This window comes from Macaca nemestrina, chromosome 4 (genome assembly GCF_043159975.1).
Source record: "Macaca nemestrina isolate mMacNem1 chromosome 4, mMacNem.hap1, whole genome shotgun sequence".
NCBI lineage: Eukaryota > Metazoa > Chordata > Mammalia > Primates > Cercopithecidae > Macaca > Macaca nemestrina.
Window position 1 is genome coordinate 43,141,937 of NC_092128.1, and position 27,371 is coordinate 43,169,307.

Sequence of the window (27,371 nt, forward strand, 5' to 3'; positions counted from 1 at the left end):
GTGTTATAATTACTGAGCTTTTTGGCTCAAGGAACTCTGAGAAATTCTAATAAACCTATGAGTGAAATGAAGAATTAGGAGTAAGTGGGGAGACTGGGGAAATAAACATGTTGAAATTAAGAAAACTGGGACAGACACTCTTTGTCATGTGTGGGTGCACCTGTGTGCATGCATTTGTGCGCACATGAGAGAGGCATATTTGACCACAGAACTAAAAATTTTAATAGTTACTTTTGTGTGCTTTTACATTGTATTTCTTTAGAGTACAGGCAGGGATATGTTTTTGCCTCTTTTACTCACTGATGAAGAATGCCTGGTGTATTGTAAATGTTGATAAATATTTATTGGATGAAAAGCATGTGTCTATGTAAACTCTAGAAAACAGAAGGAAACAAAATCACTCATAATCCCACTTATAATACAAACAACATCAGTATTTTGAAGACACATAACTATGTAGCTTGCAGTTTACAAGGTCTGCTGTGTTCCTTCAGTAATCTGTGAGGGTTGGAGGAAGGTTAGGTTGTAAAATGTCTCATCCACATATTTTTCCTGGAATATTTTCCAGATTCCGGGGATCTCCCTCCATTACCATTTTCTCTGTAGGTCATGCTCTGTAATTTCTATTCACCCTCTGGGATTCTGAGGTGTCGTTACCCCAATATCATTACATATTTTTTCCATTGGATCCATGGGACCTCTTGTCCACTCTCATCCTTCATCCTCCACAAAAGCATCACATCTGATTTTCTAAAGTTATGCGACCTCTTTATTTTAGGATGAGAGACATTTTAGAAAGGAATTACAAGGTTAAAAGGACCCATGTTAAAGTCCTAGCTAACCTGGAGTTTTCCTTAAATCCCACAAGTTAAGGAGCCAAAATAACATAGGGCTTCCTAAAAATGGGACATCATAGATGACTCCCATTCCACCTTTTAAAGATGTCTGGCCAGTCCTCACCTTTGAAACCCTGTGTCCTCTCCAGTTCCACGCATTCCATTCCTGAACATTCTCCATTCAGTACTCTACTATCTTCCCTTGCAAAACCTCTACTGCTTTTCATGGAAGGATCATCACTCCCTGGATCCACCTGAGTCTGAGGTTCTGGAATTCAAACTGGTGGATGTTGATGCTCATCTTCAGCCCTCAAGGAGACAGTGAGTGTAGGTCCGCCTTGTAAGGCCCACCTTGTAGGGCTCTCTTTTTAAACCTTTCACTACAAGAACGTGGGTCCGCCATTTTCTTTATTAGCTGACTTATGACCTAAGGTACCTTTCTCAAGAGCAAATGCCTAGGAGTGGTGATGGGAGGTGAAAATATGTGCATTACCATTCAGATGTGCAAGAAAAAAAAGTAACAACATAACCAGTTTATTTTCCTTATTTTGAAATCATTTTGCTTACAAACCCCCATCTTTACTAGTGGGGATTGTGGGAATAGATATAAAATTGTCAATTAAGTAGCTCATGCTCTACTGTTTTAAAATGGTCTCTTTTGTTAAGCTCATTCTTTCACATATTCTCTTCTCCTGCCTCTTACAAAACCCACGGCAAGGCTGAGGGGGAACATTTGCTTTGTGCTGTGTCTCTATCTGTGACTCCTACAGAACTTGGCTTGGATTTTTTTGGCATTAAATCTCACTCTGATAATATAAAAGCACATTAGTCTTTTGATGACACATAACTGTGTAACATGCAGTTCACTGGGGCCATGGTTGAGGACTCCATACTGCTGCCACTTTTCATGTGTCCTTAGGTGGTACAACTTGTGGTCTGTTCTCTTGGCCTTGACGTGGTGAGGAGATTGCTCTGGGGAACTTGGTGACCTCTGTTTTCTGATCAAGTCACCTCCACCATCTGGTTCGCTATTTCTGGCTTAGCAGACCTTGCCCTAAGATACAATTGTGACTCTGATTCAATCCGTGACATGGTAAGTTGATCCCAAAGCTTTGTGCTATAAATTGACTTACTCTTTATCCAGACCCCTCAGGTAAGCTCATGCTATCTACCTTCTCCCATACATGGGAACTTTTGTATCATTGCCTGTTCCTCAGGAGACAGGCAGAAGATGTAGGACTAACCGGCTCCATGTGCCAGGACTCCTTATCTGCCCTTGCTGTTCTACTGTTCCCCAACGTGTGAAGTGGAGCAGCCACTCAATTGTTCTCAGGTTTGTTCTCAACTTATTTGGAGTTTGTGTCAGAATTTCTGTCAGCTACTGGATTGATCCCCTTTCCAGGTGCCTGCTGCTTCCTTACCCTGGACTTGTCTTATCTGAACTTCTCTCTCCAGTGGCCGCACATTCCCCCTCCCCACCCCCAACACCCTTCTTCCCAATTGTGCATCCCAAGCCTGTAGGCAGATAGGAGCTTGGGGCACATGGGAGCATATGTTGTCTGCTGAATGTCCTCTGCCTATATCTTATAGGGAATTTTTATATTCAGATCTCCAACCCTGATGTGTAAAGATTGGCTTTGGATTAGAATATTCTTTACTTTCTCAACAAAGCCTGATTTTCAAGAGTATTCCCTGACTGTGAACTCAAATATTTAAACTCTGAGCTACAACGAGAAGCCTCTTTGTTCTAGACTCTTATCACTCTCTCTTTTTCTAGGACAATGAATCTTAAGCCTTATTCTTAATGGTGAAAGGAATGGCCTTAAAAAAAAAAAGTAGGATTAATACAAGGGAAAATACCCTGTGAGGTATTTCAAGATGTTTTAATTTTCAAAAATTTATTTATCTCTTACAGCACAGAACAAACCAAGTTGAGGAAAGATATGCCCCATCTATCAGGGCTCTGGGTACCCTTGATATAATAAGTCCCTACTCAAATGCTGAGGACACGGGCAAAGTCTTAGAAGAAAAACATCTGTTTGCAGTTTTGTTATTACTATTATGTGAGGAATGGGAAGGACAGGATTGCATTGTTTTGGTTTGAATCATATACATACAGAAGCTGTCAGTGGGAGATAAGGGAGTAGGGATGTGCATCTCATTCTTCTTGTTCCACCCCTGTTATAATCATAAACACCATTTTGAATTAAGATGTGAATAAATTGTAGTAATAATATACTAACGATGATAATTTTTATTTGTATAGCACCTGACAAAATATTTTTGTTTAGTCATCTTTTATAGAACTGAGAAAACCTTTTGAGTTAGAAATTGTGAGTCTTATTTCACAGATATGAAATGGAATCCAAGAAATAGTGAGTTGCTCACACTATGCAGCTGCTCAATAGCAGCTAATGAATGATGTTCATGCATATATTGTCCTTGATGTTGCTTAAATCACACGATAATATTTCCCTGCTACATGGCCTATTTAATAATGATAATAGCCTCATTTCTTTTCTACATTAAACTTTTCACCTATTTGAAAATCTATTATGTGTGTCCATTTTCTCTGGTTGTCAGATCTATCTGTTTTGATAAGAAAGAAGAAAAAGAAACTGAAAAGGAGAGGATATTCAAGGTGGTTTGAAGAATCACCATCGGGGAAGAAAAAGAAAGTGTGTACAACCAGGAAGCTGAGTCTAGAAATTTTATGTTGAAGCATTTTAACTTTACTTAGACTCATCTTTCTTGATTTTACTCTCTACTAGACTAAGTCAAAAAGAATCTCAGTCTTACAGAGTTGGCAGTACAATTAGAGATGTCACACTACTCAGTGCAGGAATTCCATAGCATCCAGTAGTGTGATGCTGAATGTTTAACCACCAGATGTCCAGGCTCTTGTTTTCTAGTGTTTGCTGACTTCAGTGGTGTACATACTCTCAGGTTGGCCAATTTCAACCTACTGAAATAATGGCAGTGAATATGGAGTTTGGAAGAGATACTAACAATTGTCTCTTGCTTTAACAAACCACTGATAGGTTGATAGCAACTGTAAGATATGACCCAGCCTTACCTTTGAATAAGTCTAGTGACCAACATTACCATTCTACTACTTGGCAATTCTAATTATTGTAGTTCTTTTCTTGATCTTGCTTCTAAAATTACTTTTGCTCTACTTTGATTCACTGGCCTTAGTTCTCCCCGTTTATCATTTTAAACTTTTCCTTCTTCAGGATATGTATTCTTTGCTCATTAAAGCAATACATATGTGACATTTTTAAGATGCCAAACTATCCTGATAATCATGTTTTGACAATATTCATCATTCTTAATATTCTTTTTAAAATGTGATATTTATAACTGATCATACAACACAGCTTAGTAGAATGCTTATCTTCTTTTAGATAGGTATATTTCTAAAATAGACCAAGTCTATACTGTGTTCTTTTTTTCCCTTTCCATTAATTAGTTAATTAACCACTCTTATTTTTAACAGTCACATGCCATAATTGGTTAATATTGAGCATGTGATCAACTATCAAAAATCCCCTTGGTCTTTTTCATGAGGATGACTGTTTATTCACATCTTTCTTGTAATATGCAATCAATTTATAGATTATTAGGACTAAGTGATCCACTTGTCAAGCATCTAGTCCAATCTTCTCATGAGGGAACTGGAGAACATTAAAGTTAATTTACATAAGGAAGATTACACAGCTTATTGGTGACAAAGCCAAGACTAGCTTCATATCGAATGACTCCTTATTCTGCACTCATTTCCCTGTATTCAATTATTTCTTCATGCTCTTAAAACAATGTAAGGGGACCAGGTTTTATCACCTCCATTCTAAACATGATATAACCTAGAGTCAGGAATACTAAGTGATTTGTCTAAGGTTCCATGGGCAATAATGGCAACTGATTTTTTTGAACTGAAGTACAAAGCTGTTATTTTTCACATTTTCATGGTACAGCCCTTTATGCTAGATTTTTAAGATAATTTTTAATTTTGACTCCATAATCCAGGAGGTAACTATTCCTCCTATTTTTGTGCCATCTTAAAGTGTAATAAAAATAGAATTCTGTCAGCCAGAGTGGAAAATGGAAGTCTACTTAAATGGTTCAAGAGACTTTAACAAAGGTATTGCATTAATTTCCCAGGGATGCCATAACAAATTACCACACACCCAGCGACTTAAAACAAAATAAATTTATTTTCTCACAGTTAAGGAGGCTAGAAGTCCAAACTTAAGGTGTTGACAGAATTGAGAGGCTCTGAGGGAAGGCACATATCTCTCTCTTAATGTCTGGTGTTTGCTCACAATCCTGGGCATTCACTGGCTTGAAGAGGCATCACCCTAATCTGCCTCCATCTTCACATGGCTGGCTTTGTTGGTGTGTCTCTCTGTGTTTTTTCCTCTTACAAAGACACCAGTCATTGTAATTTAGGGATCACCCTAAGTATCTGATGATTCCATCTCAAGATCCTTAGCTAATTGTACCCTATTTCCAAATATAGTCACCTTCTGAGGTTCTGGATGAACGTGCATTTGGGGGAACACTATTTGAGCTACTTCACGGACCACTTATGAAATTGTGGGTGGAGTAAGAAGACAGATAAGAACAGGAAGTCCTTACCAGCCCTAGGCTTGAAGGGGCAAACAGGAAATGGTGCCTCAGCATCCCAGTGAGAGCCAGAGCAGTGGAGGAGACATTCTAGGTGGGGAGAGATGTTGCCCTCACCAGGACAATCGGCGCAGAGCAGGTGGAGAATAGCAAAGGAATACTCCAAGCACTTCCTCCTCTCAGCACCTGATCTTCTTCAGATGATTCCCATTAGTCAAATTCAACCAGAAGCCAGGTGCAGTTCCCTATTACTGCTGTAACAAATGACCACAAGCTTGGTGGCTTAAATAATACAAATTTATTATCTAACAGTTCTGTAGGTCAGAAGTCCTACACAGGCCTCACTGGGCTCAAATAAATGTGTCGGCAGGACTGTATTCCTTTCTGGGGGCTCTAGAGGAGAATCCATTTCTTTGCGTTTTCCAGTTTCAAAAGTCGCTCCATATTCCTTAGCTCGTGGCCAGCTCCTCCATCTTCAAAGCCAGCAATGGAAGATTGAGTCTTCACATAGCATCACCGACTTCTTCTGCCATGTAAGGTAATATGTTCACAAGTTCCAGCGATTAGGATGTGAACGTCTTTAGAGGGGCCATTGTTTTGCTTATCATATCAGTTGATAGTTTATAGGATTCAGCCTTCTGGACAGGGCCGACTCCAAATTAGGTAGAGATGAAGCTTGTACAGTGAGGATGAGGCCATCTATAAGAAAATAGTTCCAAATTACATTAGGCACAAAGTTTGGAAGAGGTAACACCTGAGCGGTCCCGAGCTGAAGCTTCATTAGCTCCATAGTAAATTAGCCTTTGTTCCTGGGCACAGAACAGAGCAAAGCAGGGTCGAGAATGGCATGGTGGGTAGGAGCAGTGGGGTAGGGCAAATGGGCAAGAATCAGAACAGCAGGTTTTATAATTTCCTCCTGAGAGCTGATTACAAGGTTGACTTGTTGGAGTTCACTGGTATTTAACCAATGCCTGTTCCTCAAAGTGACATCAACCTGCAAGCCTGAATCACCTGAAATCTGATCATCTTGTTCACAAGGATAGCATCAGCAATGGCCAACAGCTTAGTGAAATGGATTTATGCCATGCCTTCATAGAGCCTGGACTTCCTTCACCCATTGTTTCCTCTTACTGCAGTTAGGCAAATGCGTAGTAATGCTTGGTGCAGTCCCACTTACCCAGTAGTATTCCTTAACTTTTTAAGACAGTGTAGAATATTGGCACCTTTCCTTCTAGTCTTCCCCTCAAGAGGCCTAACAAGTTGTTCAGTCATTAATCCTGAAATGTGACAATGGAAAATTAGATTTTATAATTGGAAGTTCAGGTGTATTGTGTAGCCTATGGAAATTCCGTCTAACCACAGCACATTCAATTCTAAATTTGCTGCTTTCTTGTGACTGTGTAGTGCATTTGATACAAAATTTTCTTTCTAGATCCCCGAATTCTAGGACTTTACAGTGCAGTCATATGAGAGTGAGTCAGCAGTTTAATTCCAATCTGTCCCACCACCACCTAGGGACTTTCTAACAAGAACTAAGACTGTTATTACTTTTTTATTATGCAAGTAGAATAAAGAGGAACTACATTAACAAGAATAGAGAAGTGAAGAATACCAATTGCCAGTGTCCTAACAGTTTTTACAATAAAAGAGTAAACTCCACTGTAGATTTTACTTTATGAAAATAGGTCTATTTCCTGAAGAAAGTTTTGTTTTTAGGTTGTTTGCTTTATTTGTTCCATTCTCTATATTAGATGAATTCCCCTATTGTCGTGCTTGTACCAACCTTCTATATAGTAATTTCACTGAAAACAGAATAAGTATGATAATTAATTGTGCTGATAGAATTAAGAGGTTAGCATGCATAACCTAATGATGGCATTTTGGCTAATGGCATTCTTTTCTCAAAAAGGTTCACTGAATTAACAAGTCACAAATAACCATACTAAAGTTGGATATGGGTCATTTCTAAGTTCACAGTGTGCGTTCTATTCCTTATAATCTATCAGCCAAAGTCTTTGTTTGATATTAATGTCTTAAAAAGGGAAATTGCTCATTGCAGAGTAAACATTTCTTAGATTGTTTTCCCTCTTGATACTTAAATAAAATAGGAAGAGAAAATCACAATGGTGTAAAAATCAAAGAAAACTCAGGGAAAGGGAACTTACAATGAAGGTAGTGGTTATTTCAAGGCTGGCACCTTCTAGAAGGTCACTGTCTAACTCAAACAGTCCATGGGAGCACGTCAACAGCAGTGCCAACACACAATGCTGTTTTAACATGTCCCATGCAAATTTTAAATACTGAAATTTTCCAGGTCTGTCACTTACAAGCTGATCTTTCAGGTCTGTCACTTACAAGTTGTGTAGTTATGGGCAAGGTACTTAAATTGTTCAAGCCTTTATTTTCTGTTTTAAAATGGTTATTATAATATCTGCCCTGACTTGCTGTCAGAATTAGAAGTAATGTTTGTAAAATGCCTATTACCACCCCCAGCAATTATGGTGCAGTATTAGTAATATTATCATATTACATAGACATTCATAATTATTTAATATTTTCCTGCATATTTACTTTAAAAAAAAAGAATCAAGCCTCAAAAGTCTCTTGCTGGGGAATTATATGCATTCATTTGGAAATGGGAGTGATGATTCTGGGTGAAACATTTCTCAATCTTGCTCAGTCAAAGGGGTTTTCCACTGAGCATATGTACTGCAGATGTTTATTAAAACATGCTTCTACGGGAGTACGAGACATGGAGAGCTCAATTATTGCTAAATTTTCCGTGATCTATTTTATAATTCTTAATCTTTGAACTCTGGACCACTGATAATTTTAAAAGTAATAGGAGGAGGAATAAAATTATTTTCAGCAAAATTTTCTGTATGTACAAAGGATATAAACGCTTACAAAAATAAGTATGTAAGCATGGAGTTTTTATAATGAACGACAGCAAGGAAAGTCATCCACTGACTTTCAGATTTTTCTGAATGAGTTAAAAAAATCATACAATTTTATTTTAGTTTCTTCATCTATAAAACAGGGAAAATCCCAATTAATCTCCTCTTCTCAAGGCTCACATTTGTGATGCTTTGTCAAGTTTCCCGTGGCAGAGTTTCCTAGATGTCCATCCGGATTCATCTCCCCTTATTTTAAAAAGAAATCTTGAGTTTCTAAAGGGTGTGTGGCTGCTCGGTAGGCATTCTGTTTCCCATTTCCTCTCATAGACTTAGTTGGGACTAAAGGAACAGGAGAGAAAGTGACGTGTGTTACAAGAAGGTGATGCGACTGGGATAACCAAAGTGGCCCAGAGATGGAACACCCTATTGAGAAAGGCGGATTCTTTCACCCGATTTGGGACTACTAATCTCTGAATAATTAAATGAGCACAAAATAAACGTACACTTTGTTTATACCACTGTATTTGGGATCTCTATTTCAGGAGCTCAGCCTGTGTCCTACTTATTCAACCCCTTAGAGGAACACAGCACTAACCTAGAGAAAAAGGTAGTTTCTAGGTAAACTGGCCACATTTGTGGGCCATTAACATTCTGAGTGTGTACTCCTGACAGCTGGTAGTGGCAACTTAGAAACATCAGATACCTTTAGAAATTCCAGAGATTTCTGTTGAGCTGCTGGTCTATGGGACTGAGCTGTGCCAACATTAATGTCTCAGAAGTTCTCAAGCAGCTTTTGGAAGAGCTTTCCTGGCTGCTTTGACTTCAAGATGCAAATGCACAGCAGCTTTAACGTTTCTGTTTCTTCTTTTGTCCCAAACTTAGCCCTGTGGTTTCTTTGGGATGAACTACTCAGACAATGCCTCTCTGTCCTTTTCCTGTTCATGTAGAACATGACCTCCAACCAACCTGAACAATTGAATTTGTAGTTGTTCTTTGGGATAATACTTTGCTCCTGGTAACACTGGTCCCTTCCTGGTTTCTCTGGAATTAAACTCTGGGCTACATTGTCAGGGGGCCATTTATTGATTAGTTCAAATTTAGTTGAAATTTAGGAAAATGAACTCCGTAGAGTTTAGGATTTGTAAATGCAGGCACTGGCAATTTTGCTAATCATATATAATGAAGGGAAATTTTGTTACAATAGAAACCAACGACTACTGAGTATTTTGCAAAGCACCTCACAGTAATCCTATGCCTCCCAGTTTGTTTTCCTCCCTATTAGTTACAAGTCTTATGAAAGATTTGATTGATTGATTGAAGATTTCTAGGCTGATGTACCTGTTGTACTTCGTAAGCCTACATTGCCTCCTGCTGGCTCTTCTTTCTAAATAACTCTTCTCAGGTCTCTCCAGAAATAGATCCACAGGCCATTCTTTTTGTTTATTTGATGGTGTGTGTGTGTGTGTGTGTGTGTGTGTGTGTGCCACGTATGTTGCCTCTGTGTTTTCTCTTTATCTAGACTATCTTGATTCCTGATCCTTCTCATCAAATAGCACGTTTTCAAAATAACTAACCTTTAGCAAATAAAATTTCTCTCTTCCTCCTCCTTCTCCTACACAAACTCTGTTCTTGTACATCTGTTAAAGCAAAGCCCTCCTTTCCTGCCATCCATATCATGATGCTATCTCTGACTATAGCTGTATGTATATAGCGCTATATATATTCCTGCATATAGTGCTATATATGTGTGTGTATATATAGTGATATATATATATATCTGCATATGCAGACACATTCTTGGCTCTCCAGTTTGACTCTTGCCATAGTAATATAGGAAAGACCCTGTGAATGGCTGCAATAAGAAAACCTGGTTTGAATATATATATACATACATCATCAAGGGAGTTGGGACCAATTTTTTCACCTGGACTATTTCAGTAGCCTTCCAATTCATTTTCCTGCTTCTGTAATTGCACCCCCCCTCCCCAGTCTGTCCTACACAAAGCAGCCTGGGTGACTTGGTGATCCTTTGGAACTGTAAGTTGAATCATGTTTCTCCTGTGCTCAAAACCTTCTAATACTTTCTAATGCTAAGAATAATATTCATTGTCCTCATCATAGCCTACTAGGGACCTGGTTCCTCTTTTATTTCTCTGATCTTATCCCTTATAGTCTTTCACTTGCTCATGTCGCCTCAGTCTAAATGGCTTTAATACTATTTTTTTTAACTTTTAAGTTCAGGGGTACAAGTGCCAGGTTGGTTACATAGGTAAACTTGTGTCATGGGGGTTTGTTGTGCAGATTATTTCATCACCCAGGTATTAAGACTAGTACCCATTAGTTATTTTTCCTGATCCTCTCCCTCCTCCCACCCTCCACCATCCAAAAGGCCCCAGTGTGTTTTGTTCCCCTCTCGAAGGAGTGGCCTGCCCCTCCACACCTGTGGGCGTTTCTTGTTAGGTGGAACAAGAGACTTGAGAAAAGAGATGAGACACAGAGACAAAGTACAGAGAAAGAAAAAGTGGGCCCAGGGGACCGGCGCTCAGCTTACAGAGGACCCACGCCGGCACTGGTCTCTGAGTTCCCCTAGTATTTATTGATAATTATCTTTACCATCTTAAAGATAAGGGAGTGGCAGGACAATAGGATCATTTTAGGGAGAAAATCAGCAGTAAGACATATGGACAAAGATCTCTGTGACATGAATAAGTTCAAAGGAAAATGCTGTGCCTTGATATGCATATGTAAACATCTCCCCAAACCTTTTAGCAGCATTGCTCCAGCAAGTCTCGCCAGCAAGTCCCACCCTATGCCGTAAGGTGGTTTTCTCCTATCTCAGTAAACAGAGCATACAATCAGGTTTTACACCGAGATGTTCCATTGCCCAGGGACGGGCAGGATTTTTAACCAGCAAGCTGCCTTCAGGCACTTGTTTAACAAAGACACATCCTGCACAGCCCAAAATCCATTAAACCTTGAGTCACCACAGCACATGTCTCTTACAAGGACAAGGTTGGGGGTAGGCTCACAGATTAACAGCATCTCAAATACAGAACAAAATGGAGTCTCTTATGTCTACTTCTTTCTATATAGACACAGTAACAGGCTGATCTCTCTTTCTTTTCCCCACACCCTCTAAGTGTCCATGTGTTCTCATCATTTGGCTCCCACTTATAAGTAAGAACATGTGGTATTAGGTTTTCTGTTCCTGTGTTAGTTTGCTAAGGATAGTGGCTTCCAGCTCCATCCATGTCCCTGCAAAGGACATGATCATGCTATTCTTTAAGCACCAGAATACTCTTCTTATCTCAGGGCCCTTACACATGCTGCGCCCACTGCCTGGAATGCCAGTCCCTCAAGTACCTACACGGTTTGCATTCTTTCACTTAATTCACTGCTCAAATGTCAGCTTAAAAGGAGGCCTTTCCTGGCCATCTATGAAATTCACTCTTTCCTCCCCTCTTCTACTATACACAACCTTTGCCTATCACTGTCTATTTTCCTCCATCATAGCAGATAATTTGTCTAATTTGTTCCCTGATTCACTCCTCCAATGCTCAGAACAGTGCCTGACGTGGTAGATGATTAATAAATATTTAACATATTAAAAAGTAATTAAACACTTTGCTAGCAAGGTACTTCATAAAGAACATGTTATCACATACAGTTGTCCCTCAGTATCTGCAGGATACTGGTTCCAGGACCCCTTAAATCCTCTTTAGATTACTGGTAATATCTAACACAATATAAATGCTATATACAGAATTGTTATACTACATTTTTATTTGAATTATTTTATTGTTAATGAAACAATAAACTTATTTTGTTGTTTTTGTTAACAATAAAAATACAAATACAAATTATTATATTGCTTTTATTATTTTATTCTTATTTTTTATTGCTTTTTTCCTAAACAATTTCATTCTATGATTGTTTGAATCCATCAATGTGGAACTCATGGTAAGAAGTAAGTGTATTCTATAAACCACAGTTAAACATTAGTTAAAGGCTTACCTAATTGTTGGAATAGAATTTGCCATTAATTATTAAACACCTATTTAGTACTGATTGTACTGCAAGATATTTTACTAGGAGATTGGGAATTTAGAGAGGGATAGAATATATTTCTATGATCTAGTAATGGCAACACATAAAAATTTGTTACTCACCTTTGTTATAAGACAGAGAAGCTATTATTGTCTCCACTTTACAAATGAGAAACTTGAGTTTAGAGTACTGAAAAGACTTGTCCACAGTATTGCATACAAGTTAGTGAGCGGACCAAGCTCTGCTACTAATTAGTTTGCATTACTTTGGACAAGTATCCAGGTCTTCTAACCTTCTTCTCTTTCCATTCTCTCATACTGCTATTCCTCATATCCACTCTACAGGGAAGGTAGCCCATATATTATACTGGAGTGAGCAGAGGATATTGTTGTTCTTCTAGATGTGGATATTAAATGGCACACTGCTTTTCAAAATATGTTAATTATAACCTAATTCCTGAGTCAGTCAGAATTGGTTAGGTTATAGTATACAACTCCCCAGATCTCAGTAGTTGTAATAAAATAGTTTATTTTTCATTTATGCTACGAGTCCAAAATAGCTTATAAGGAAGCTTTGTTCATCAGAACCACTTGAGGCCTGAGCTGGTGGAAGCTCTGTTTGGACACCTGCTTTGGCGATCACTGAGTCAGTTGCAGAGGAGAGCTGTACAGTCAAGCACTGGCAAGAAGGTGTTTCAACCCTCCCTCTTCATTGACCAGAACTAGCCTCATGGCCACTACTAATTTTGAGTGAGTTACAAGTACAGAAGAATTGAATTTGAGTGAAAATGGTCAACACTGGTGGTAATTGTCATATGTACATATTCACACACACACACACACACACACACACACACACACACATTTTGCCCTTTCTATTTCCCGGGGTGATAACCAACTTGCCTTACAAGACTCTTTAAATGTGGTAAGCCCAATTTGTTTTACTTGCTGACTTCTCTAGGAAGGATTTGTAAAATCCAGAGAAACTGAGGCCAGATTATGATGATCGAGAGACAAGTTATTTTCTCCCAGGGGCTTTCACCTAACAGTGACAATATTGTCCTCTTAATGGCACATTTAAATCTGTGCTTGCTACTCAATTTTTTCTATTAAGCACGTGTAAAATATTCCATAGAGGAAAAAAAGAAAAGAATTGGACTGGTGTTTGTAATCGCAATTTGTGGAAATCATGAGCTCATAAATATTGCTCCTCCTCTTTACCATTATACGAAAATAGGAGAAATGAATGTAACGTCAAAAAGAGGAACTAAATCATGGTTTATATAGCTTGGCCTCCCTTAGAAGTAGAAAAAGACGAGAAGTGGGAGTAAATAGAAAGATAATGCTTATGGTACATACCAAACGAATGGATAGACTGACTCTCATGGATTCTGCACCTGAGCCACCAGCAAAGGTACTTTTTCCTCTGAATTATTTAATTGGAGCTACAAAGTATAAAATCACTCGTATTTGGGGCTTTAAAATCATATGGCTATGAATTTCAATTTAGGTTAAATGTTTAAGATTATTAACTTTTAACTTACATTAGCTCAGAAAGAAATAGATACAACTTTTAATGCTATTTGTTTATTATGAGTGATATTTGATTATAATGCTTCAGTGGTGAATTCACTAGAAGGAAAAGGAAATGGTAAATTGGATAATTGCTTTGTAAGACTTCTAAATGTTACTCTTTTTGGACTGTGCAAAATGGTTTCAAATATCACTGAAGTTTATAGAGAATTGGCGAGTCTACGTTTTGTCTCCTTTTATGCAATATATATGTCTCTGAAGAATCGGTTGAAAATATGATTATTATATGTAATGTAGAATATATTAATTTAGCATTGATTAATCATCTCAAAAAAACACAAGACAAAATGGTTATTTTACAAAGTATATTTTTGATAAAAATATATTTCACAAATTTGAAATTTTGAAAATTCTATATTCTTAAAGTACAGCATACATAAATTTGAATTTAGTAAAATTTAATAATTTTACTAATTTAAATAAATAATTTAAATGAAATTTAATAATTTAGTAAAAGTGACATTTATTTCTGATTATCAATGTAAATACACTTGTGCCTTATTGATTATTTCTTGTATCATGTTGAATTCTATTTCAGATAGCTCTTTAAGTAAATGAGTTATTTACATATAAAAACTGTTAAGTTACGTATAAAAACTGTGAGTCAGTTGAACCATATATGAATGGTATAAAACACAAGTTATTCAAACTCATATTTGTAAAACTAAGTTTCATTATTGCTTGAAGCATGACAAATTATATAATAAATAAATTAGCAAAACACTTTATAATCTTTTAGGGCAAAAATGAAGAAATCTTTGTAAATTTTTGTTACTTCATCTTTTAATATGAGCAAATATCAAAAACAAAAGCAAATATAATAAGAAAATGTCCTCTTCGAGTCACATATTAAATTAGGATTTGTGAAATACTAGAAAATAGGATTTGTGCTACTATAGTGGGACCTAGTGTCATATTTTTATAGTAATATGTTATTGCAAAAGAAAGAAAAAGCCTAACATTTTATCTGTTATTGTGTACTTTAAGCAAGGAGAGCACAACCAAACTTCATAAGATATTTTTGTACCACAGAACATCAAATTTTTTCCTTTGGCTATCATTAATTTTCATTAGCACACTTTTCACTTTTTTGGGAATTGTGTCAGAATTTTGAGAAAATAAAAAAATAAATGGCTTAATGAGCATAATTAAGATGTTAGCGTGTTCAGTTTGGCTAGAAATATAGTTAGTTGCTTAAACTACATAAAGCTGACAAGAAGAGGGAATTCATGCTTCAGATGCTTGCATAATTTTGCACGACTAAGTAATTTGGCTTACTCAGTTTAGGTATTTCTTTTCTTGTCCATAATGCTCATTTAAAGCTATGAAGAGTTTTAACTGATATTACTTATTGAAGATGAGGGAGAAAAGAGAGAAATAATCATTAAAAAAGACTCTGTAGGCTCCAAAATGGACCAGAAACTCTTTCATAGCATTATATTGAAAAAATTTAGATGACAAATATAGGGTGCTCGGAGAAGACTTCTTCGAAAATGTGTTAAGCTTTCAAAAACAAAAGTTTGGGTAGTTCTTCAGTTTTTAAGGAAGGCTCAAACCTATCTATTTTATTTTAATTCAATGCATATAGAATAACACAAAAAGGGGTAATATTTTCCTAATTTTACAAATAAGGAGATTGTGACTCCGAAATATTAAAAGAAATATTGTGTGTGTCTGCATGAATAGTAAATGGGGGACAGAGAATTTGAAGATAGGTGTCTGATTTGTGTCAGATTTCAGATTCAAGGCTGAATAATGTACAGCCATGTCCTACAGGGGACTGGTGTTTAGTGGGAAGCAGGACAGCAGATGTGCAAGTGAATAAGTACCTTCGGTGTGACAGAAGTTCTGTGTGTGACTGTATTAGAATACAGGTGAGAAAAGAAAGTGGGGCTGGACTACTGAATTTGGGGATGCCTAGGGAAGGCTTTTAAGGTAAGGCAACAGTCAAAAGAGTTGTCAGGAGTCCAACTTCCCTAAAAAGAGCTAAAATAATGTGGGCATTTTTGCATGTATTCATCTCCTAATCACTTCCTAGCCCTACACTCAACATATTATTTTTTTTTTATTTCCCTTAGAATCCTGATTTCCATTTTTCCCATGACTGCTCATTCCCTACTAAAGTTACTTTCAGTCACCACGTACTATTTATAATCACAAACCCATTTCAGTTTGGAATACCTTTTTCTTATTGTGTTATTCTATATGCATCGAATTTCAAATGCATAAATTAACTGTTGAATAAAATTCAATTTGTAATGTTATTTGTGCTTGCTTACTTTTTTTTTGGAACATCTAGGACCATGTTAACTGTCATAAGTGAAAATAAGAAGAGGAGGAAAGGAGAAAATGGGAAAAGTGAGTCAAAGGAAGACAAAGGAAAAGAGAATAGAGAAAAAAAGTGGGAAAGAAAGAGGGGGCAAAGGAAAAATAAACGCTTGTTAATAAATGTGAGCAGTGCTATGCTTTCACTCTTCTGCATGTGAAAGTATCAAAGCATTGAGATACAGGAAAATTTTAGGGAATATGATGAAAGAAGGATAAAATTTTAAAACGGAACCTAAGAGAGTATGGGAAAGATCAGTGGAGGCCTAATGTATGAAATCAAAACTCTTGCTACGATTGGAAGTCCACAAATCATTGTCCAAGTGCTCCGCTTTAGTTGTAGTTATTTCAAAATAAAATTCAGTATTAAAGAAAAGATAGGATTTAAAAAAAAGTACCAATAAGGTCAACTTAAGCTAAGCCTTCCATATGGTATAAAATGTATATGTGGAACAGAATTATTTGATCACAGGATGTGAAAATGGCAAAGTATGCTAATGGCCATTTAGTCCAAAACCTTCATTTAGGAGATGAGGAGATGAAGGTATGAATGCCTTTACCATGTACAAACAAGAAAACATTAGGAGCCCCACATCCTGGGCTCTATTTGTATTAAATGGAGGTCTGTTAACATTGATATGGAAGATGGCATATTTGTGGGCTACACCTAGAAATTGTAAAAGCAAGCCCTTGAGAAATCAAGTAGAAATTCTAAAGAATCACACACACACACAATAGATAGCTTAAAATACACACAAGCCTGGGTGTAGCTATGGAGAAGCCCACATGAATAAATTATCTCTCTGTTTTGTAATATCTTGTTTTCCTATGTTTTTAATGTCTTTTGCTAATTGTGGTTTGATTATGATCTTAGAAGTAGGACTGATATGAAGTTCATTTAAAAAAATATTTTTTATCTTAAAATCTATTTGACACCTATGATACATATTTTTAGAGGCAAATGTTTCAGAAATAATTGTATCTAATATTCAAATTTTTATAGACAAATGTTTCAGAAATAATTGTATCTAATATCCAAATTTGTTTATGCTCCATGCTCTGCTCCAAGCACACTCCATGACCTGTCTTCGAATGTGATTTAAGAGAATGAAATCCCTCTCTCCCTCTGGCTGTTTCTGTCTTTCCAATGGCTGGGAGCCTCTGGGGCAGTGTAGGCATACATGTCCCACTCTACTCTCAGCACAGGCTAAAATTCTTTCGAGGAGTAACCAGGACTCCTTCAGCATCAGGACCAGGGCCAGGAGAATGAAGTCCTTGCCTCAGGTACAAAATTTAAGGGAACACAAAACAAAACAAAACAACTCCGAAATCAAGATAAATAATATATTAATGCAATATTTTAAAAAAATCAAAATGTGTGCCCCAAACTCCGTAATGCATAAAGTATCAAAGGATCAGTAAAGGCGCTGTGCTGAGCCATATTGGGGACAAAAGAGAAAGAAAATCGGTAAAACCAATCTGAGAGCTGGGGAAGAACAGGGCATTTTATTTTACTGGTAAAGTAGATCTTAATAATCAGGCAGCCACGTGACAAAGAATGTTATAAAAATAATAGAATGATAGAAGCAGTCATTCAGTCTGCCAACCTAATCTTTTTGACATGCTAAAAGTCCTGATTAAACACGTGGCCTGAGGATGGCCAAGTGGGGACCATGCTTTGGAGATGTTGCTAAAAACAAGGGCATAAGGACATTCACAGCTGGACATTTCTCCTTGGCAATGCATTTTTCTTTTCTTTTTCTTTTTTTTTGGCACTGCAAAGACATCAGAGTTGGTAGAAAGCAAATGTGCTTGAGTTTAACGGGATCAACTTTAAAAACAAAAACAAAAAACCTTTGAGTTAGCCATCTGAGATAGTTGCTGGCAGGTTTGCTGTAGGCCCAATGGCACAGTAAGAAGTACGACATGGAAATATGTCAACTGTAGCGTAGCGAGAAATTGCGTTTTGTAAAATAGTCCTTCGATATCTTAAGTAAATGTGATGATTGATCATGTGGGTGTGGTTGCTTCCTTTCCCTTAGCTAATTTCTATTCATTCTCTAGTTCTTGGTTTAAATATTAGTTCTTTAAGGAAACTATCTCTAATTTCTCAGAAGAGATTAGATCTCCCATTTGTATGCTCATTGGACCACATATGTAACACTCATCAGAATGATGTGTTTCAGTCAGGGAAACAGAAATTGTACTAGGTGTTTCAAGGAGATTGAACCTAATAGAGGGGATTGGTTACACAACTGGTGAAAGTATTGAAAGCAATAACTGAAAATGAGCTAACTCAGAGACCGAGAGTGTATTTGTGACTTCTGGGGGTGCATAGCAAGGCTAGAACCACCAAAGAGGAAAATTTGACAAGGGATAGTATGGCAGAAGAGGAAAAATCAGGGCCAAGGCTGGGACCCCTGTGAAAGGTTTCTAGTCCCTTTCAGAGATACCACCACGAAACAAACAGAGAAGAATTAATATCCGAGAAAGGAAGATCCGTGATTTCTCCGCTCCTACTACCTTCTAATCTTGCACCAGCGCCTCTTATTGGCCAAACCAAACTGGAGGTCAACTGGCAAAAAATTCTGGAATATGTAGTTTGCAGGGATATCTGGTGCCCTATGACAATAAAACAGAACCTGGGAGAAAGGAATTAGGCTGAGGCAAATATTAATACTTAATATTAGTATCTTAAAGAATTATATATTTATTAATGCTATTATGAGTGTAATGCCAATCTCTCTAGGCAGTCTGTAATTTCCATGGATCAGGAATGTATCTGCCTTGTTCATGAATATATTCCCAGTCCATTTCATAGCTCCTAACTCATAGAAGCTTTTAAATAAATAAAAATATACCTGAATGAATACCATCAATCCTACCATGCTTTCAAGAGTTATGAAACTCTTGAAGGAGTACATATTAGTTACGTACTCCTTCAAGTGTGATTTCGAATAGGAGCTCAGTGATATACCAAGAGATAGTAAAGCTTCCATCTGAAGAAAGTGAGGGATGGAGATGAGAGAGAGAAAGAAAAAGAGGTGCATTTGAAATCGACAGAGTTTCAGAGCCTGGAAAAATTATTCTCTCTCTAAGCCTGGACTGTTTTATTCATCTCACCCTCTCATACGGTCACCCAGTACATATATCAACTTGGGAGGATGTTTATAAGGAATAGGAAGACTAGCATCATTTGAAGGATGGCCATTGAGCTCAAGATGCATAACTAAAATTAAAGAATAGTCCTCTTAATGTCTGTTTCAAGACAATGGTTAGCTGGCCCTATGTACTTTACCATTAAGTCAGAGCAGAATCTCTCTTCTCTCCTTACAATTTCATCTAATCCCATGCTTTAAGGGATGGGTCACAGACATGAGATTTTAAAACCTGGGGACACTTTTTTCTGTTTTCTTCCTTTTTCTTTGATTCCAGTTACATATATATCAGGGCACTTGAAGTTATCTCACAGCTCACTGGTGTCCTCTTAATTTTTTCAGTCTTTTTCTGTCTTTGTTTAATTTTGTACAACAATTTCTGTTGCTATTTCTTCAACTCTCCTAATTTTTTTTATGCAGTGTCCAATTCATTGCTATCTTACCTAGTTGTTTAACATTTTTACTTCATTATATATTTTATTTGGTTTGCTAAAATAGTAAAGGAAGGAAGAGTTTTTTTTTTTTTTTCTCTTTGTCCAATTATTGTTAATTACTACTGGTAAAGTGAATGATCAGAGGAGGAGTGCAAAACAGAAAGCAATAACCACAACTGTGACAACAAAGAAATCAAAAATAACCAGCCAGGCGTGGTGGCTCACGCTGTAATCCCAGCACTTTGGGAGGCCGAGGTGGGCAGATCACGAGGTCAGGAGTTTGAGACCAGCCTGACCAACATGGTGAAACCCCATTTCTACTAAAAATGCAAAAGTTAGCCGGGTGTGGTGGTTCACCTGTAAATCCCAGCTACTCAGGAGGCTAAGGCAGGAGAATTGCTTGAATGTAGGAGGCAGAGATTGCAGTGAGCCAAGATTAAGCCACTGCACTCCAGTCTGGGCAACAGAACGAGACTCTGTCTCAACAAAACAAAACAAAACAAAGAAAACGCCCACAACATCACCACCACTGCCTAACTAATTTGCTCAAAGGATAAGGGATGTCATTGCTATTTGTCCAGCCTGTGGGTATTTCCTGATTGCAAATTTTTCCAGCCTTCAGGCTGGGATTTATATTGTCCAGTATAATTTTTATTTTAGGCATTGTACTTTCTTCCTCTATAACTTAGATTTAGGTTTTAAACATATCTTTCATGGCTCTCCTCAACATGCTTATGCTTTCGTCTACCTTCTTGAACATATGGTGTGGGGTCATAGTAGCTGTTTCAATGTACTTTTACTATTTCTGTCATTTGCATCATTCACTGGTCAGTTTTTGTTGAATGATTTTTCTCCTTCTCATTGGTCATATTTTCCTAATTTCTTACATGTCTAATAATTTTTGATTGGATCTCAACCATTGTGAGCTTATGGAATTTTTAGTATTTTTTTTAAGAAAATACTTCTGAGCTTTGTTCTGGGATGCAATTAAGTTGCTCTAAAACATATTTATCCTTTCACAACTACTTTTTCAACTTTGCTAGGTGGAACCAGAGGAGGCTGGTTTTGTCCCCATTACTAAGGCAATACGATTCTGAGTACATTTCTTGATGCATGTCCTGTGTAATATAATATTTCTCCCCTCTGGCTTTTGGAAATAACCATTCCCAGCTTTATATGATCTCTGGAAATTGCTCCTCCTGCTCCTCTCCAGTCATTGCCTGGTCTCATGTAGTTTGCTTACACACATGCCCTGATCAGTACCTGCTTGAAGACTCTAGGGGAACCCTCGGCAGATCTCAGGAGCTTCTTCTCTTTGCAGCTCTTTTTACTTTGGTAAACTCTGCCCTGCAAATTGTAACAGCATTGAGCCTCCCAAATTCTCATCTCTGTCTTCTCAATGCAAAAAGAACACTGGACTCTGTTTAGATTCCCTCTTCCTGGGTTTATTCCCTACTTTATTTTTCTTCTATCAGGATCCTACTTCTGTGGTCCCTGTTGTTCAATGTTGGAAAATTGTTTTGTATGTTTTGTTTGATTTTTTTAGTTGTTTAAGGTATGAGGGTAAATATGATCCTTGTTCTTCTATCTTGGCTGGCAATGAGAGTCCTTGACATTTTTTAACTGAACTAAACCTTTTGTTCAAATTGCTCCTAAATACCACGTTTTTATTAATTCAAAGTTTAGGTGTACTTGGAGGGATGAGTATTACTCTGCACCCTCAATAAGAAAGGGTTTACTATCTATTATTTTTGAGAAAAAGTGGTCACAGAGAGATTTATATTTGTTAAAACTATTCTACTTCCTGTATTGGGAAGAAATGAAAAATCTTCCAGAAATTTTATCTTTGTTTACATCCAAGGTGCTTCCTGAATTAGTATGGATGGAAAACAAATATTTAATCCAGTGAAACAAATCAATTCAGGTTTCAGTAGTATTTTATAAACCAGTTAAATCTGGCACTTCATATTATCTGAGATTAGATATGTCCATGCATTATTTCACCCATTAAAAATGCAAATATCCCAAATATAAAGGTTTTTATAATGATATTAAGAGATAAGCATATTTGTCTTGTTGAATGAAAAAAAATTCCATTGTAACAAGTTCTCATTTTTGAAAAAAAACAAAAACAAAAACAAAAAACAAACTCTACCACAAGGAGAAGAAGAAAAATCCAACTGAAGAATAAAAATTTCAACAGCTAGGTCTGGGCGCAATGTCTCATGCCTGTAATTCCAGCACTTTGGGAGGCCGAGGTGGGCAGATCACTTGAGGCCAGGAGTTCAAGAACAGCCTGGCCAACATGGTGAAACCCCATCTATACTAAAAGTACAAAAATTGGTCTGGTGTGGCGGTGGCGCCTGTAGTCCCAGCTACTCAGGAGGCTGAGGCAGGAGAATCGCTTGAGCCCAGGAGGCAGAGGTTGCAGTGAGCTGATATCGTGCCACTGCACTCCAGCCTGGGTGACAGAGGGAGACTCCATCTCAAAAAAGAAAAAAAAAAATTCTGACATAATGTCAAAGAAAATATTCTATGTTTAGATTAGTGTTAGAAGAAATCTATTTTGAATTTAAGATTGATCAATCATTTTTTAAAAGAAATTCAGACTTTCTCACATATTTCTTTATTTTAATATGCTACTGATTGAGCATATGAAATGCCACAAAAACTCACTAACAGTGCACTGCATTCTTTCCAAAGGAGACCAGTGAGAATACTGTGGTTTGGATAAAATATGTTTAGAATTCATAATTTTAAAACTCCAAATCCTGATTTTACATTAATTATTCTCATTTAAGAGTGATGCACACAAAAATTAATGTTTAGCACTTTGATTCAGGACAAAGCTATATGTCCGGAAGGCATTATTTTAATATAAACAAATATGATGTGGGTTTGAGTCACACTCACATGCCTTCCAATCACCCTTACTCTACCTCTGAATGCTAATATAAGAACATGAAAACTCTTCTTATGAATTTTTAGTGTTAGTTTCACTTCCTTTAGCACAATATTAAAATAGCATTCCCCTAACTATACACTCTGCAAGAAAATAATGTGACAATACAAATGCAAACATTTTATTTGAAGAGTGGGTGCCAGGGTTGTTGCTGTTGTTTTTCCTTAGTATCCCCAACTATGTGATATATAACCGTGTGACTGTGGTGGTTTGGTTATCGATAAGGAAGGTAGGTCATACTTTTTTTTAAAATTTTTTTATGCCATTGAATTATAGTTCTAGTTTCTCCAAAATAAAACTGACAAGAATGTCCAGTGTCATTACGTGTATTCAATATTGTATTGGATGTCCCAGCTGTTACAATGCAATTTATTCCCTGAATTCTAAAATTTACTAGATAACTTTTTTTCTATTGTAAAAATAATTCATGCATATCATTGAAAATCTTGAAAATAGAGTGAAGTTGAGAATGGGCATTTACAGTTCCACCCAAAGAGGAGAAGCTTTAACAGAAGTTAGGCCTTCTGATTAACACTGAGCAATTTTAAGTAAGAAATACAAGACTAGTAGTAAAACTATGAAAGCAAACAAAGTATAACAACTATACTTTTATAGTTATTAATAGTTAATTTTAGATTAAGTGTGAAAAAGATATTGGTCTTTTGGCATATGTAATTATTTGGATGTTAAAGCCAACAGAAACAAACTTTTCAATTTCAGAATTTACTTGGTGGGGAAACAAGATAGGGAGGAGAAAGTATATTTGGTTTTGTCAAATTTCCATTTGGTTTTATGTTGGCTGTTGTAAAGGAGTTTACCGCATGGATGCCCTATTGCCTAGAGTCTATTTTGAATTTAAGATCGATCAATAATTCTTTTAAAATAAATTCAGACTTTCTCACATATTTCTTTATGTGGGTTCCATCCACATTGGCCTCCTGTTTCTGGAATACTCTGACCACAGGGCTTTGTACTGTCTATTATCTCTGTCTAGTACACTCTTCCTTGCCAGAAATCCCTAACTAACTTGAAGTCTTTGCTTAAATCTCGCCTTCTTTATGAATTCTCTTCCAATAGCCCTATTTAAATTTGTAGACCTCTGCTACTTGTCAATCTTACTTCCTTTATCTGGGTCCAATCTTTTCATACCATATTTTACTTATGTATTAGAGTTATTATTTTTCCCCCACTGAAATGTAAACTCTAGTGGAGCAGGAATGTTTTTTGTCTATTTTATCTATTGACGAATTCTCATCACTATCCAACACATAGTAAGTACATAATATATTTTCGTTAAATGGAGTGAATGATTGAATAAGAGATAATTTCATAGGGTATAAGATTCTAGGTTGACGGCTACATTTTTGTTAGTACTTTGAAATTATTATTTTCCACTCTTCCATTATCGTCATTGAGAAATCATCCATTAGTCAAATTATTGTTCTTTTTAGCTAATCTGTCTTTTCCTTTTGGATGTTTTAAGAACTCTTTGTCTTTGATATTCTGCAGTTTCGCTATAATATGTCTAGGTATAGATTTCTTTTACGTAATTCTGATAAAGACATTGAACTTCCTAGATTTGAAGGTTTGCATATTCATCATATCAGGAAATGTCTGTCATTATATTTGTGAATATTTCTTCTACATCTTTTTTTTCCTCCATTTATGAAACTCTAATTAGACAGATATATGTTGGAATCTCTATTTTTACATCTTTTAACTTTCATATTTTCCACTCTTTTGATCCTGTGTGTTTCATTTTGAGTAACTTATCCAGATATGTCTCACAGTTCACAAATTTGTCTTCATCTTTGTCTAATCTGTTGCTTAATCCAAACTTTGAGTTCCTAATTCTAGTTATCACATTGCTTACTTCAAAACATTTTATTTTGTTCTTTTTCAAATATGTCTGGTCAGCTCTCATAGTATTTTCTTTCTTCATTGCACTTTCAGTAGTCTCTTTTATTTATTTAAATACATCAGGTAAACTCATTTTGTAGGCTTCTTCTGATATTATAAAAGCAGCCATCTTTGACGGCCTTACTTGGCAGTTACTAGTTTAAATCTTGATTCTCCCTCATGGTTGTTTGTTCTTTGGAATTTGGTTGACTTTTCACTGTGAGTCAATCTCAGAGCATTAACTGTGGGACTTTCTTAAGGTATGTATTAAAGTGAATTTGTCTATAGAAGGTTTGGGTTCCTTTTGTCAGGAAACTGTGTATCCTACCAACCCTGGATCACTTTAATCTGCTTTTTCCAATATGGTTATTTTGAACTATATAGGTGATGTGAATTCTTGCCTTAGGCACCTGAGATGGAGGCTTGTGATTAGGAATTGAAGATCATTAAATTTCTCCAACCTCTTTCTGTCCTCCACTCAGAGGCAAAGCTGCAATAGGCAGGTTGTCTCCATAGACACTATACAGGGATATTTCTTTCAGACACTGATGATAATGCTCTTTTTTTGAGGGTCCTGGTTTTGGTAGGTTTTCTTTGTTATACTCAGGTCCTGGACTCTGCCTGTCATCCCTCAAGTGCAAACTTATTGAATCTTGAACTCTGGTTTGTCAGGAATTGGCAAGAAGTCCCGGGAATATTCCTACTCTGAGACTTACTTGTCTTTGTAGATCTGCAGTTTCTTGTGTTTCTCCTGGTTGGGGAATTCCTTGACTGTCTTCCCTTGCCAAGACAGGTGTCAAAATGAGTTTTATAACTGCTAGTTAACATTATTGGGTATACTGTGCTCGTAGGTTTTTCACTTAATTACTTGTCTTCCATTATTGCTGGAAACAGAATTCAAACTTTCATTTCCTGTCAGTGTTTGTTTTACCTGTGTCTATTACTTTGAATTCGTCTGTCTCAGTTTTAATTTGAGTTCAAAAATATAAAGGAAATAGTGATAGTTGATTTTTAATTATGTACCATACTTGAATCTTAAAGTGTTACTTTATTGGTTGTTATAGGAGTTTTGGCATTTTAACTTACAAGCAATCTGAGAAGTTTTGCCTGCTCTAGAATGACCTGATTTTAGTGGATGCCATGGACATTCCTAAGTCAGTAACTGAAGAATTCAGGTCCATTTGTGTGTGGATTCAGTCTGTCACCTGGACCTAAGTTAACCCAAAATAACTTGAGTTCCTGAGAGTATGTCTGAAACCGAAACTCCTTGAGACCTGATAATATCTCCGAGGTCCCTCAACAAATCAAAAGTTTATTTTTGGCTTCTGGGATCTTGGTATTTGTGTAGAAATACTCTGGCTTCTAAGAATTTCCTGTAATTCATTGAGTTCACAGCATCTGCTAGATGTGAGTCTAACAGTTATGGTCTTATATGTGTGTACACCAAAGGAAGCGGCCCCTGTACTATGAGTTGATGGGTGCTGCCTGACCCCTTCTGACCCAGTGATTTTTCTCCTCTGTTCACCTGTGGCCTAAAGATGACTGTTTTAGCTACTTCACATAGGACAGCAAAAGCAGGAGTCACAGTCGCCAGATAGCTCATGGGTGGCGGTGAGATTTGTAGATATCAATCTACACTCTCATGAGCATGAATTTTATTATTAGTAAGGTGACCATCATTTGGGAAGGAAGAGAAAAGATTTAGGACAGGTGAATTTTCAGGGAGAGAAGAGGAACCAGTCTCAAGCTGTTTGAATAATTTACTCTTGTGAAAAGAATAATTTCATAAATCAAAACTTTCCTAAGGTAGGAAGGAAAAAGGTGGGGTGATTGTTATAGAATACAGTTTTATTTGTATTTACTTTTACTTTTTTGCTACAGTTGGCTAGGATTGAATTTTTCCTAGCAATATAGTCTATATTAATCAGCGTTCTTCAGAGAAACAGAATATATCTATTTATCTAGAGAGAGAGAAAGAGAGATAGAGAGATAGGGAGAGAGAGAGAGTGGTAACTGACTCACATGACTGTGGTGGGCTGGCAGACCAGAGATTCAGGTAAGAACTGATGTTGCAGTCTTGAATCTAAAATCTTCTGGGCAGGGTAATAAGTCAGAAACTGAAGCAGGAATTCTATGTTGCAATCTTGAGGCAGAATTGTTGCTTCTTCTGGAAACCTTAGTCTTTACTCTTAAGGTTCTCAACTGATTGGATGAAGCCCACTAATATTATGGAGATTAATTTTCTTTATTCAAATTCTACTGATGTTAATGTCAATGTTGAGGCCAGGCATGGTGACTCATGCCCGTAATTCCAATGCTTTGGGAGATGGAGGTGGGAGGAGCATTTGAACCCAGGAGTTTGAGACCACCTTGGGTAACATAGTGAGATGCCCGTCTCTAAAAAAAAAAAAAAATGTCAGTGTAAATCACATTAAAAAATACCTCCATACCAATATCTAGACCGTGTTTGACCAAACAAACTGGGCACTGTAGCCGGGTCAAGTAGACACAAAAAATTAACAATCACAAATCTTATAAAATCTTAGTGGACTGCCTGCCGAATTCACTTAACATGATTCAGTTTGCCAAAAC

The 27,371-nt window shown here is 36.9% G+C and overlaps 1 protein-coding gene across 11 annotated transcripts in view; it reads left to right on the plus strand.

The window, feature by feature from the left end:
* LOC105475715 (transcription factor EC) overlaps positions 1 to 27,371 on the plus strand; it is a 557,301-nt gene that overhangs the window by 327,099 nt on the left and 202,831 nt on the right. The window contains exon 1 of one of the 11 annotated variants that reach the window (XM_011731209.3): positions 13,723 to 13,822. The exons of 9 other annotated variants lie outside the window; for them this stretch is intronic. The gene's annotated coding sequence lies outside the window, so the exon portion shown is untranslated. Of the gene's footprint in view, positions 1 to 13,722; positions 13,823 to 22,850; positions 23,110 to 27,371 lie in introns of those variants that run through there. One more of the 11 variants, XM_011731210.3, reaches the window with a different exon arrangement.